Source organism: Salmo salar, chromosome 17, assembly GCF_965601325.2.
Source record: "Salmo salar chromosome 17, fSalSal1, whole genome shotgun sequence".
NCBI classification, from domain to species: Eukaryota; Metazoa; Chordata; class Actinopteri; order Salmoniformes; family Salmonidae; genus Salmo; species Salmo salar.
The window spans coordinates 63,767,671-63,781,187 of record NC_138307.1 but is presented as its reverse complement, the minus strand read 5'-3'; the positions used below and the strand labels follow the sequence as shown (position 1 = coordinate 63,781,187).

General features: G+C 44.6%; 1 pseudogene; it reads right to left on the bottom strand.

Annotated features, from left to right (window-relative positions):
* LOC145861335 (protein adenylyltransferase SelO-1, mitochondrial-like) overlaps positions 1-12,549 on the bottom strand; it is a 37,672-nt pseudogene extending 25,123 nt beyond the window's left edge.
* Between the last annotated feature and the right edge of the window lie 968 nt (positions 12,550-13,517).

The following is a 13,517-nucleotide window of genomic DNA, read 5'->3' as shown; positions in this document are numbered from 1 at the left end:
CTGTATAGCCCAGTCATTTGGGGTTAACCTACTGTATAGCCCAGTCATTTGGGGTTAACCTACTGTATAGCCCAGTCATTTGGGGTTAACCTACTGTATAGCCAAGTCATTTGTTAGGTTAACCTACTGTATAGCCCAGTCATTTGTTAGGTTAACCTACTGTATAGCCCAGTCATTTGTTAGGTTAACCTACTGTATAGCCCAGTCATTTGGGGTTTGTCTACTGTATAGCCCAGTCATTTGGGGTCAACCTACTGTATAGCCCAGTCATTTGGGGTTAACCGACTGTATAGCCCAGTCATTTGGGGTTAACCTACTGTATAGCCCAGTCATTTGGGGTTAACCTACTGTATAGCCCAGTCATTTGGGTTATCCTACTGTATAGCCCAGTCATTTGGTGTTTGCCTACTGTATAGCCAAGTCATTTGTTAGGTTAACCTACTGTATAGCCCAGTCATTTGTTAGGTTAACCTACTGTATAGCCCAGTCATTTGTTAGGTTAACCTACTGTATAGCCCAGTCATTTGGGGTTTGCCTGCTGTATAGCCAAGTCATTTGGGGTTTGCCTACTGTATAGCCCAGTCATTTGTTAGGTTAACCTACTGTATAGCCGGGTCATTTGTTAGGTTAACCTACTGTATAGCCCAGTCATTTGGGGTTAACCTACTGTATAGCACAGTCATTTGGGGTTTGCCTACTGTATAGCCCAGTTATTTGGGTTATCCTACTGTATAGCCCAGTCATTTGGGGTTAACCTACTGTATAGCCCAGTCATTTGTTAGGTTAACCTACTGTATAGCCCAGTCATTTGGGGTTTGCCTACTGTATAGCCCAGTCATTTGGGGTTAACCTACTGTATAGCCCAGTCATTTGTTAGGTTAACCTACTGTATAGCCCAGTCATTTGGGGTTTGTCTACTGTATAGCCCAGTCATTTGTTAGGTTAACCTACTGTATAGCCCAGTCATTTGTTAGGTTAACCTACTGTATAGCCCAGTCATTTGTTAGGTTAACCTACTGTATAGCCCAGTCATTTGGGTTTTGTCTACTGTATAGCCCAGTCATTTGTTAGGTTAACCTACTGTATAGCCCAGTCATTTGGGGTTTGCCTACTGTGACGCCCAGTCATATGGGGTTTGCCTACTGCATAACCCAGTCATTGGGGGTTTGCCTACTGTATAGCCCAGTCATTTGGGGTTAACCTACTGTATAGCCCAGTCATTTGTTAGGTTAACCTACTGTATAGCCCAGTCATTTGGGGTTAACCTACTGTATAGCCCAGTCATTTGTTAGGTTAACCTACTGTATAGCCCAGTCATTTGGGGTTTGCCTACTGTATAGCCCAGTCATTTGGGTTATCCTACTGTATAGCCCAGTCATTTGGGGTTAACCTAATGTATAGCCCAGTCATTTGTGGTTCGGCTACTGCATAGCCCAGTCATTTGGGGTTTGCCTACTGTACAGCTCAGTCATTTGGGGTTTGCCTACTGCATAGCCCAGTCATTTGGGGTTCGCCTACTGTATAGCCCAGTCATTTGGGGTTTGCCTACTGCATAGCCCAGTCATTTGGGGTTTGCCTACTGTACAGCTCAGTCATTTGGGGTTTGCCTACTGCATAGCCCAGTCATTTGGGGTTCGCCTACTGTATAGCCCAGTCATTTGGGGTTTGCCTACTGTATAGCCCAGTCATTTGGGGTTAACCTACTGTATAGCCCAGTCATTTGTTGGGTTAACCTACTGTATAGCCCAGTCATTTGGGGTTAACCTACTGTATAGCCCAGTCATTTGGGGTTTGTGTGTGAATGAAAATGAGGGGATCACAGTGGATTGGTTGGTGGCAGAATCGTTGAAGTCAATTACTTCCAAGTTAACCTACTGTATAGCCCAGTCATTTGTTAGGTTAACCTACTGTATAGCCCAGTCATTTGTTAGGTTAACCTACTGTATAGCCCAGTCATTTGGGGTTAACCTACTGTATAGCCCAGTCATTTGGGTTATCCTACTGTATAGCCCAGTCATTTGGGGTTTGCCTACTGTATAGCCAAGTCATTTGTTAGGTTAACCTACTGTATCGCCCAGTCATTTGTTAGGTTAACCTAATGTATAGCCCAGTCATTTGGGGTTTGCCTGCTGTATAGCCAAGTCATTTGGGGTTATCTTACTGTATAGCCCAGTCATTTGTTAGGTTAACCTACTGTATAGCACGGTCATTTGTTAGGTTAACCTACTGTATAGCCCAGTCATTTGGGGTTAACCTACTGTATAGCCCAGTCATTTGGGGTTTGCCTACTGTATAGCCCAGTTATTTGGGTTATCCTACTGTATAGCCCAGTCATTTGGGGTTAACCTACTGTATATCCCAGTCATTTGGGTTATCCTACTGTATAGCCCAGTCATTTGGGGTTTGCCTACTGTATAGCCCAGTTATTTGGGTTATCCTACTGTATAGCCCAGTCATTTGGGGTTAACCTACTGTATAGCCCAGTCATTTGGGGTTATCCTACTGTATAGCCCAGTCATTTGGGGTTTGCCTACTGTATAGCCCAGTCATTTGGTTTATCCTACTGTATAGCCCAGTCATTTGGGGTTAACCTACTGTATAGCCCAGTCATTTGTGGTTCGCGTACTGCATAGCCCAGTCATTTGGGGTTTGCCTACTGTACAGCTCAGTCATTTGGGGTTTGCCTACTGCATAGCCCAGTCATTTGGGGTTCGCCTACTGTATAGCCCAGTCATTTGGGGTTTGCCTACTGCATAGCCCAGTCATTTGGGGTTTGCCTACTGTACAGCTCAGTCATTTGGGGATTGCCTACTGCAAAGCCCAGTCATTTGGGGTTCGCCTACTGTATAGCCCAGTCATTTGGGGTTTGCCTACTGTATAGCCCAGTCATTTGGGGTTAACCTACTGTATAGCCCAGTCATTTGTTGGGTTAACCTACTGTATAGCCCAGTCATTTGGGGTTAACCTACTGTATAGCCCAGTCATTTGGGGTTTGTGTGTGAATGAAAATGAGGGGATCACAGTGGATTGGTTGGTGGCAGAATCGTTGAAGTCAATTATTTCCAAGTTAACCTACTGTATAGCCCAGTCATTTGTTAGGTTAACCTACTGTATAGCCCAGTCATTTGTTAGGTTAACCTACTGTATAGCCCAGTCATTTGGGGTTAACGTACTGTATAGCCCAGTCATTTGGGTTATCCTACTGTATAGCCCAGTCATTTGGGGTTTGCCTACTGTATAGCCAAGTCATTTGTTAGGTTAACCTACTGTATAGCCCAGTCATTTGTTAGGTTAACCTACTGTATAGCCCAGTCATTTGGGGTTTGCCTGCTGTATAGCCAAGTCATTTGGGGTTATCTTACTGTATAGCCCAGTCATTTGTTAGGTTAACCTACTGTATAGCACGGTCATTTGTTAGGTTAACCTACTGTATAGCCCAGTCATTTGGGGTTAACCTACTGTATAGCCCAGTCATTTGGGGTTTGCCTACTGTATAGCCCAGTTATTTGGGTTATCCTACTGTATAGCCCAGTCATTTGGGGTTAACCTACTGTATATCCCAGTCATTTGGGTTATCCTACTGTATAGCCAAGTCATTTGGGGTTTGCCTACTGTATAGCCCAGTTATTTGGGTTATCCTACTGTATAGCCGAGTCATTTGGGGTTAACCTACTGTATAGCCCAGTCATTTGGGGTTATCCTACTGTATAGCCCAGTCATTTGGTGTTTGCCTACTGCATAGCCAAGTCATTTGTTAGGTTAACCTACTGTATAGCCCAGTCATTTGTTAGGTTAACCTACTGTATAGCCCAGTCATTTGGGGTTAACCTACTGTATAGCCCAGTCATTTGGGGTTTGCTTACTGTATAGCCCAGTCATTTGTTAGGTTAACCTACTGTATAGCACGGTCATTTGTTAGGTTAACCTACTGTATAGCCCAGTCATTTGGGGTTAACCTACTGTATAGCCCAGTCATTTGTGGTTTGCCTACTGTTTAGCCCAGTTATTTGGGTTATCCTACTGTATAGCCCAGTCATTTGGGGTTAACCTACTGTATAGCCCAGTCATTTGTTAGGTTAACCTACTGTATAGCCCAGTCATTTGTTAGGTTAACCTACTGTATAGCCCAGTCATTTGGGGTTTGCCTACTGTATAGCCCAGTCATTTGGGTTATCCTACTGTATAGCCCAGTCATTTGGGGTTAACCTACTGTATAGCCCAGTCATTTGGGGTTAACCTACTGTATAGCCCAGTCATTTGGGGTTAACCTACTGTATAGCCCAGTCATTTGTTAGGTTAACCTACTGTATAGCCCAGTCATTTGGGGTTTGTCTACTGTATAGCCCAGTCATTTGTTAGGTTAACCTACTGTATAGCCCAGTCATTTGGGGTTTGTCTACTGTATAGCCCAAGTATTTGTTAGGTTAACCTACTGTATAGCCCAGTCATTTGGGGTTATTCTACTGTGACGCCCAGTCATATGGGGTTTGCCTACTGCATAACCCAGTCATTGGGGGTTTGCCTACTATATAGCCCAGTCATTTGGGGTTAACCTACTGTATAGCCCAGTCATTTGTTAGGTTAACCTACTGTATAGCCCAGTCATTTGTTAGGTTAACCTACTGTATAGCCCAGTCATTTGGGGTTTGCCTACTGTATAGCCAAGTCATTTGTTAGGTTAACCTACGGTATAGCCAAGTCATTTGTTAGGTTAACCTACTGTATAGCCCAGTCATTTGGGGTTTGCCTACTGTATAGCCCAGTCATTTGGGTTATCCTACTGTATAGCCCAGTCATTTGGGGTTAACCTACTGTATAGCCCAGTCATTTGGGGTTAACCTACTGTATAGCCCAGTCATTTGGGGTTAACCTACTGTATAGCCCAGTCATTTGTTAGGTTAATCTACTGTATAGCCCAGTCATTTGGGGTTTGTCTACTGTATAGCCCATTCATTTGTTAGGTTAACCTACTGTATAGCCCAGTCATTTGGGGTTTGTCTACTGTATAGCCCAGTCATTATTTAGGTTAACCTACTGTATAGCCCAGTCATTTGGGGTTTGCCTACTCTGACGCCCAGTCATATGGGTTTTGCCTACTGCATAACCCAGTCATTGGGGGTTTGCCTACTGTATAGCCCAGTCATTTGGGGTTAACCTACTGTATAGCCCAGTAATTTGTTAGGTTAACCTACTGTATAGCCCAGTCATTTGGGGTTAACCTACTGTATAGCCCAGTCATTTGTTAGGTTACCCTACTGTATAGCCCAGTCATTTGGGGTTTGCCTACTGTATAGCCCAGTCATTTGGGTTATCCTACTGTATAGCCCAGTCATTTGGGGTTAACCTACTGTATAGCCCAGTCATTTGTGGTTCGCCTACTGCATAGCCCAGTCATTTGGGGTTTGCCTACTGTACAGTTCAGTCATTTGGGGTTTGCCTACTGCATAGCCCAGTCATTTGGGGTTCGCCTACTGTATAGCCCAGTCATTTGGGGTTTGCCTACTGCATAGCCCAGTCATTTGGGGTTTGCCTACTGTACAGCTCAGTCATTTGGGGTTTGCCTACTGCATAGCCCAGTCATTTGGGGTTCGCCTACTGTATAGCCCAGTCATTTGGGGTTTGCCTACTGTATAGCCCAGTCATTTGGGGTTAACCTACTGTATAGCCCAGTCATTTGTTAGGTTAACCTACTGTATAGCCCAGTCATTTGGGGTTAACCTACTGTATAGCCCAGTCATTTGGGGTTTGTGTGTGAATGAAAATGAGGGGATCACAGTGGATTGGTTGGTGGCAGAATCGTTGAAGTCAATTCCTTCCAAGTTAAGCTACTGTATAGCCCAGTCATTTGTTAGGTTAACCTACTGTATAGCCCAGTCATTTGTTAGGTTAACCTACTGTATAGCCCAGTCATTTGGGGTTAACCTACTGTATAGCCCAGTCATTTGGGGTTTGCCTACTGTATAGCCAAGTCATTTGTTAGGTTAACGTACGGTATAGCCAAGTCATTTCTTAGGTTAACCTACTGTATAGCCCAGTCATTTGGGGTTTGCCTACTGTATAGCCCAGTCATTTGGGTTATCCTACTGTATAGCCCAGTCATTTGGGGTTAACCTACTGTATAGCCCAGTCATTTGGGGTTAACCTACTGTATAGCCCAGTCATTTGGGGTTAACCTACTGTATAGCCCAGTCATTTGTTAGGTTAACCTACTGTATAGCCCAGTCATTTGGGGTTTGTCTACTGTATAGCCCAGTCATTTGTTAGGTTAACCTACTGTATAGCCCATTCATTTGGGGTTTGTCTACTGTATAGCCCAGTCATTATTTAGGTTAACCTACTGTATAGCCCAGTCATATGGGGTTTGCCTACTGCATAACCCAGTCATTGGGGGTTTGCCTACTGTATAGCCCAGTCATTTGGGGTTAACCTACTGTATAGCCCAGTAATTTGTTAGGTTAACCTACTGTATAGCCCAGTCATTTGGGGTTAACCTACTGTATAGCCCAGTCATTTGTTAGGTTAACCTACTGTATAGCCCAGTCATTTGGGGTTTGCCTACTGTATAGCCCAGTCATTTGGGTTATCCTACTGTATAGCCCAGTCATTTGGGGTTAACCTACTGTATAGCCCAGTCATTTTGTGGTTCGCCTACTGCATAGCCCAGTCATTTGGGGTTTGCCTACTGTACAGTTCAGTCATTTGGGGTTTGCCTACTGCATAGCCCAGTCATTTGGGGTTCGCCTACTGTATAGCCCAGTCATTTGGGGTTTGCCTACTGCATAGCCCAGTCATTTGGGGTTTGCCTACTGTACAGCTCAGTCATTTGGGGTTTGCCTACTGCATAGCCCAGTCATTTGGGGTTCGCCTACTGTATAGCCCAGTCATTTGGGGTTTGCCTACTGTATAGCCCAGTCATTTGGGGTTAACCTACTGTATAGCCCAGTCATTTGTTAGGTTAACCTACTGTATAGCCCAGTCATTTGGGGTTAACCTACTGTATAGCCCAGTCATTTGGGGTTTGTGTGTGAATGAAAATGAGGGGATCACAGTGGATTGGTTGGTGGCAGAATCGTTGAAGTCAATTCCTTCCAAGTTAACCTACTGTATAGCCCAGTCATTTGTTAGGTTAACCTACTGTATACCCCAGTCATTTGTTAGGTTAACCTACTGTATAGCCCAGTCATTTGGGGTTAACCTACTGTATAGCCCAGTCATTTGGGTTATCCTACTGTATAGCCCAGTCATTTGGGGTTTGCCTATTGTATAGCCAAGTCATTTGTTAGGTTAACCTACTGTATAGCCCAGTCATTTGGGGTTAACCTACTGTATAGCCCAGTCATTTGGGTTTGCCTACTGCATAACCCAGTCATTTGGGGTTTGCCTGCTGTATAGCCAAGTCATTTGGGGTTTGCTTACTGTATAGCCCAGTCATTTGTTAGGTTAACCTACTGTATAGCACGGTCATTTGTTAGGTTAACCTACTGTATAGCCCAGTCATTTGGGGTTAACCTTCTGTATAGCCCAGTCATTTGGGGTTTGCCTACTGTATAGCCCAGTTATTTGGGTTATCCTACTGTATAGCCCAGTCATTTGGGGTTAACCTACTGTATAGCCCAGTCATTTGGGGTTATCCTACTGTATAGCCCAGTCATTTGGTGTTTGCCTACTGCATAGCCAAGTCATTTGTTAGGTTAACCTACTGTATAGCCCAGTCATTTGTTAGGTTAACCTACTGTATAGCCCAGTCATTTGGGGTTAACCTACTGTATAGCCCAGTCATTTGGGTTATCCTACTGTATAGCCCAGTCATTTGGTGTTTGCCTACTGCATAGCCAAGTCATTTGTTAGGTTAACCTACTGTATAGCCCAGTCATTTGTTAGGTTAACCTACTGTATAGCCCAGTCATTTGGGGTTAACCTACTGTATAGCCCAGTCATTTGGGTTAACCTACTGTATAGCCCAGTCATTTGGGGTTTGCCTGCTGTATAGCCAAGTCATTTGGGGTTTGCTTACTGTATAGCCCAGTCATTTGTTAGGTTAACCTACTGTATAGCACGGTCATTTGTTAGGTTAACCTACTGTATAGCCCAGTCATTTGGGGTTAACCTACTGTATAGCCCAGTCATTTGGGGTTTGCCTACTGTATAGCCCAGTTATTTGGGTTATCCTACTGTATAGCCCAGTCATTTGGGGTTAACCTACTGTATAGCCCAGTCATTTGTTAGGTTAACCTACTGTATAGCCCAGTCATTTGTTAGGTTAACCTACTGTATAGCCCAGTCATTTGGGGTTTGCCTACTGTATAGCCCAGTCATTTGGGTTTTCCTACTGTATAGCCCAGTCATTTGGGGTTAACCTACTGTATAGCCAATTCATTTGGGGTTAACCTACTGTATAGCCCAGTCATTTGGGGTTAACCTACTGTATAGCCCAGTCATTTGTTAGGTTAACCTACTGTATAGCCCAGTCATTTGGGGTTTGTCTACTGTATAGCCCAGTCATTTGTTAGGTTAACCTACTGTATAGCCCAGTCATTTGGGGTTTGTCTACTGTATAGCCCAGTCATTTGTTAGGTTAACCTACTGTATAGCCCAGTCATTTGGGGTTTGCCTACTGTGACACCCAGTCATATGGGGTTTGCCTACTGCATAACCCAGTCATTGGGGGTTTGCCTACTGTATAGCCCAGTCATTTGGGGCTAACCTACTGTATAGCCCAGTCATTTGTTAGGTTAACCTACTGTATAGCCCAGTCATTTGTTAGGTTAACCTACTGTATAGCCAGGTCATTTGGGGTTTGCCTACTGTATAGCCAAGTCATTTGTTAGGTTAACCTACTGTATAGCCCAGTCATTTGTTAGGTTAACCTACTGTATAGCCCAGTCATTTGGGGTTAACCTACTGTATAGCCCAGTTATTTGGGGTTAACCTACTGTATAGCCCAGTCATTTGTTAGGTTAACCTACTGTATAGCCCAGTCATTTGGGGTTTGTCTACTGTATAGCCCAGTCATTTGGGGTTTGCCTACTGTATAGCCCAGTCATTTGTTAGGTTAACCTACTGTATAGCCCAGTCACTTGTTAGGTTAACCTACTGTATAGCCCAGTCATTTGGGGTTTGCCTACTGTATAGCCAAGTCATTTGTTAGGTTACCCTACTGTATAGCCCAGTCATTTGTTAGGTTAACCTACTGTATAGCCCAGTCATTTGGGGTTAACCTACTGTATAGCCCAGTCATTTGGGGTTAACCTACTGTATAGCCCAGTCATTTGGGTTAACCTACTGTATAGCCCAGTCATTTGGGGTTTGCCTGCTGTATAGCCAAGTCATTTGGGGTTTGCTTACTGTATAGCCCAGTCATTTGTTAGGTTAACCTACTGTATAGCACGGTCATTTGTTAGGTTAACCTACTGTATAGCCCAGTCATTTGGGGTTAACCTACTGTATAGCCCAGTCATTTGGGGTTTGCCTACTGTATAGCCCAGTCTTTTGGGTTATCCTACTGTATAGCCAAGTCATTTGGGGTTAACCTACTGTATAGCCCAGTCATTTGGGGTTAACCTATTGTATAGCCCAGTCATTTGTTAGGTTAACCTACTGTATAGCCAAGTCATTTGTTAGGTTAACCTACTGTTGCCCAGTTATTTGGGGTTAACCTACTGTATAGCCCAGTCATTTGGGGTTAACCTACTGTATAGCCCAGTCATTTGGGGTTTGCCTACTGTATAGCCCAGTCATTTGGGGTTAATCTACTGTATAGCCCAGTCATTTGGGGTTTGTCTACTGTATAGCCCAGTCATTTGTTAGGTTAACCTACTGTATAGCCCAGTCATTTGGGGTTAACCTACTGTATAGCCCAGTCATTTGGGGTTTGCCTACTGTATAGCCCAGTCATTTGGGTTATCCTACTGTATAGCCCAGTCATTTGGGGTTAACCTACTGTATAGCCCAGTCATTTGTGGTTTGCCTACTGCATAGCCCAGTCATTTGGGGTTTGCCTACTGTACAGCTCAGTCATTTGGGGTTTGCCTACTGCACAGCCCGGTCATTTGGGGTTCGCCTACTGTATAGCCCAGTCATTTGGGGTTTGCCTACTGCATAGCCCAGTCATTTGGGGTTGCCTACTGTACAGCTCAGTCATTTGGGGTTTGCCTACTGCATAGTCCAGTCATTTGGGGTTCGCCTACTGTATAGCCCAGTCATTTGGGGTTTGCCTACTGTATAGCCCAGTCATTTGGGGTTAACCTACTGTATAGCCCAGTCATTTGTTAGGTTAACCTACTGTATTGCCCAGTCATTTGGGATTAACCTACTGTATAGCCCAGTCATTTGTTAGGTTAACCTACTGTATAGCCCAGTCATTTGGGGTTTGTGTGTGAATGAAAATGAGGGGATCACAGTGGATTGGTTGGTGGCAGAATCGTTGAAGTCAATTCCTTCCAAGTTAACCTCAATGCATGTTGTAGAGCATTACATGTGTACATCTTGCATTTCCAATCCTGTGAACTGTGAATTAAAACAGAGTTGACATCAAATCTATTCTGATGACTGTCTAATGGGGAAATTCTGATCACCAAAAGATCATGTTTAGGTTTCATGTGATCGAGGACTAGACCCCAGGTGGGCCACACAACTGTACCCCCCCTCACCGTGGCTCCATGGTGGGCTTGTTGGTCACCTTAAGCTCCTCCAGGTAGACACACTGCTCCAGGATGAGGTCCGCCACCGGGCCCCCCATGGCCCCCTTCCCCTCCCCCGCCACAGGGCAGGACACGCCACTCAGCAGGCGGAATGTGTTGGTGAAGGCTGGTCCGATGCGTTGCACACAAACTCTGGGACGAATCTGGAAGATGGGAAGAGATATGAAGTGTTTACCAATAAGCCCTTATGATTAATCAATTATGTACCGTATATAACTGCACAAATTGCATTTTGTTAGCAAAAATGTATAATAACACATTTTAACTCAGTGTTCTTTCTACCTAATAATACTGTATATTCAGCTTGCCTATAAGTAATTTTGTGAGTTACGCACAGCACTTGTGATACAATGTCCTGAATGAACATGTTTTGATGTCAATAGGACATCTTGAAGTTCCTGTTGAAAGGGGAAGTGAGGCAGATGTACCTGTCTATGAAGCCAAAGGGGCCATAATCCACAGTAAATCCCAATATGCTCATGTTGTCTGTGTTGAGGACACCATGACAGAAGCCAACACATTGCCACTTGGCCACCAGACGAGCCATCCTCACTGTCTCCTGGGAACACAAGGGGGCGCCACAGAGCAGGTCTACAAATAAATGTAATTTTGTCACAGTGTGTACTTTAAGGTGAAATGTATTCACCCTGTATAGTTTATGTACAGTGCTAGAGAATCTTTTTTGAATATTAGCAATGTCCATCTGGTACCGTTGTTCATATTGATAATAAGTAACAATCTCATATTTATCATGAGTAGAAATACAAAGGGTAGTACAGTTGTCGTATAGTGCTACAGGCACCTCACGTTGAATCTGAAGTTTCAGTGTAGGCCACACCTCTTTGAAAAATGCTGTGTTCCTCTCTTTGCGGTTGCCATGGCTTCGTTGGATGTCAAGGTAAAAGGTGTCGATGACTTAGTCCACTAGCTGAGCCCGAATGTCGTGGCGGCCTGGACTGGGACCGTCAGCCTGAAAACTCATCCCGAGACTGAAAGATCTCAAAGGACCCGAACCTGCACAAGCAAGTCAGCATTCAGTACCAAAAGCAGAGTTCATGGCCAGTCAGCTAGTCCTTCAGTCAGCCAGTCAGTCAGCTAGTCCTTCAGTCAGCCAGTCATCCAGTCAGTCAGCTAGTCAGGTAGTCAGCCAGTCAGCCAGTCCAGCCAGTCAGCCAGCCAGTCAGTCAGTCAGCTAGTCAGGTAGTCAGCCAGCCAGTCCAGCCAGTCAGCCAGTCAGTCAGCCGGTCAGCTACATCCCGATGCTGTTAAATTAATGATTTTCCTTGTTTTCTTTCACCTATGACCCTGGTACCCCACATACAGTAAGAAAGCTATCACAGTAATATAATATGGCCTAATCATCATATTCAATGGCTTCCTCTCTCTACCACTGAGAACTTGACAAGGGAGAGAAATATTGTATAAATCCATCCATTCCATTCACCTTCCTACTGTGGTCATCATGAAGGAAAGGAGACAAGGAAAGGAGGCCATTGATACATATATTGTAATTGAGAGGAAGAGGGGAACCACCAATAACCGTTCACCTGATGAAGGAGGGGGCGATGCGCAGGACCACCGAACACCTCTCCGAGTGGCGCCGGCCATTGTTGAGGGGGTCTCTGTTGACATAGAGTTCCGATGCCACCAGAGAGGCGGCACGGGTGGTGGGGATGCCCAGAGCGGCCATGGCCTCGCTGCACAGGAACTCCCGGATGCTGGAACGAAGGAAAGTTTTTTCAGCGCGACGTTGTTGAAAGGTAGGCGCTTGAGAGATGAGGATGCAGAGCCCTCCGAGTCCATGCCGACAGTGACCACTGTAGTGGTAAACAGAGGTTAGGTCGGCCAGTTAGTCATGCCCGGCACAAAACAAGTGCTCTATAATCCACTCATAGATTTAGCCTATGACAACACTCACACTGACTGGATCATGGTGCAAAACAGTGAGTGAGTTTACTAGTGCACTATTCAAAACCAGCCTACATAGAAAGTCTTTAAAGTCTCAATTTGACACACTTGAAGGTTGTCATTATGGTCATGTGACATCCCTCTAGTCTATTTGCCTTGGTTAAACCAGATTGGGAATGTTATTTGCCCGATGGAGTGGGCTACAATGCTCAAAGAAAGTATTGTTCTACAGAGGGCTTTCAAAGAGTGTGTGTGTGTGTGTGTGTGTGTGCACGTGTGTAAGTAAGGTATGCCTGGCTGTGTGTGTGTGTAGCTCAGTGTGTGTTGCATTGTGTATGTTTGTGTAGCTATGTGTGTGGGTGTGTAGCTATGTGTGTGGGTGTGTAGCTATGTGTGTGGGCGTGTAGCTATGTGTGCGTGGTTTGTAATGTAACCTTTTTAATTGCCAATAATATAGACCAGGGCACATTATTGCTTCCTTGTGCAGGAGATCTTATCACCCTTGTCTTGGGTTGAAATTAGATGTCATACAGGTACCCATAATTCAACCCTGTGACTGTGTCTGGCCAGAGAGGCCCAGGCAGAATCGACCATTCCCTAGGCAGAAGATTTAACACTCGCGTCCACTTCCAGCACGGATCCTGGTCATAAAATAAACCCAGCTAGCATCCAAGGCTTTTAAAATGCAGATGGAAGTGCTGTGCCTGCCAATCTGTGAAGCTGGAAATAAAATTGGCAGTTTATATCTTTAAAGAGGAAGAACTGGGGGAAGGACTCCCTGGATTCGTTTTTGGGCAAAAGGGTGGGATATGACTATGGAATTTTAATCATAAAGACTTAGTTTGAAAAATACAGTATAGGCATTTGGCACAACTGGCCACTATCATGCATATTCCCATAGCTTAAATG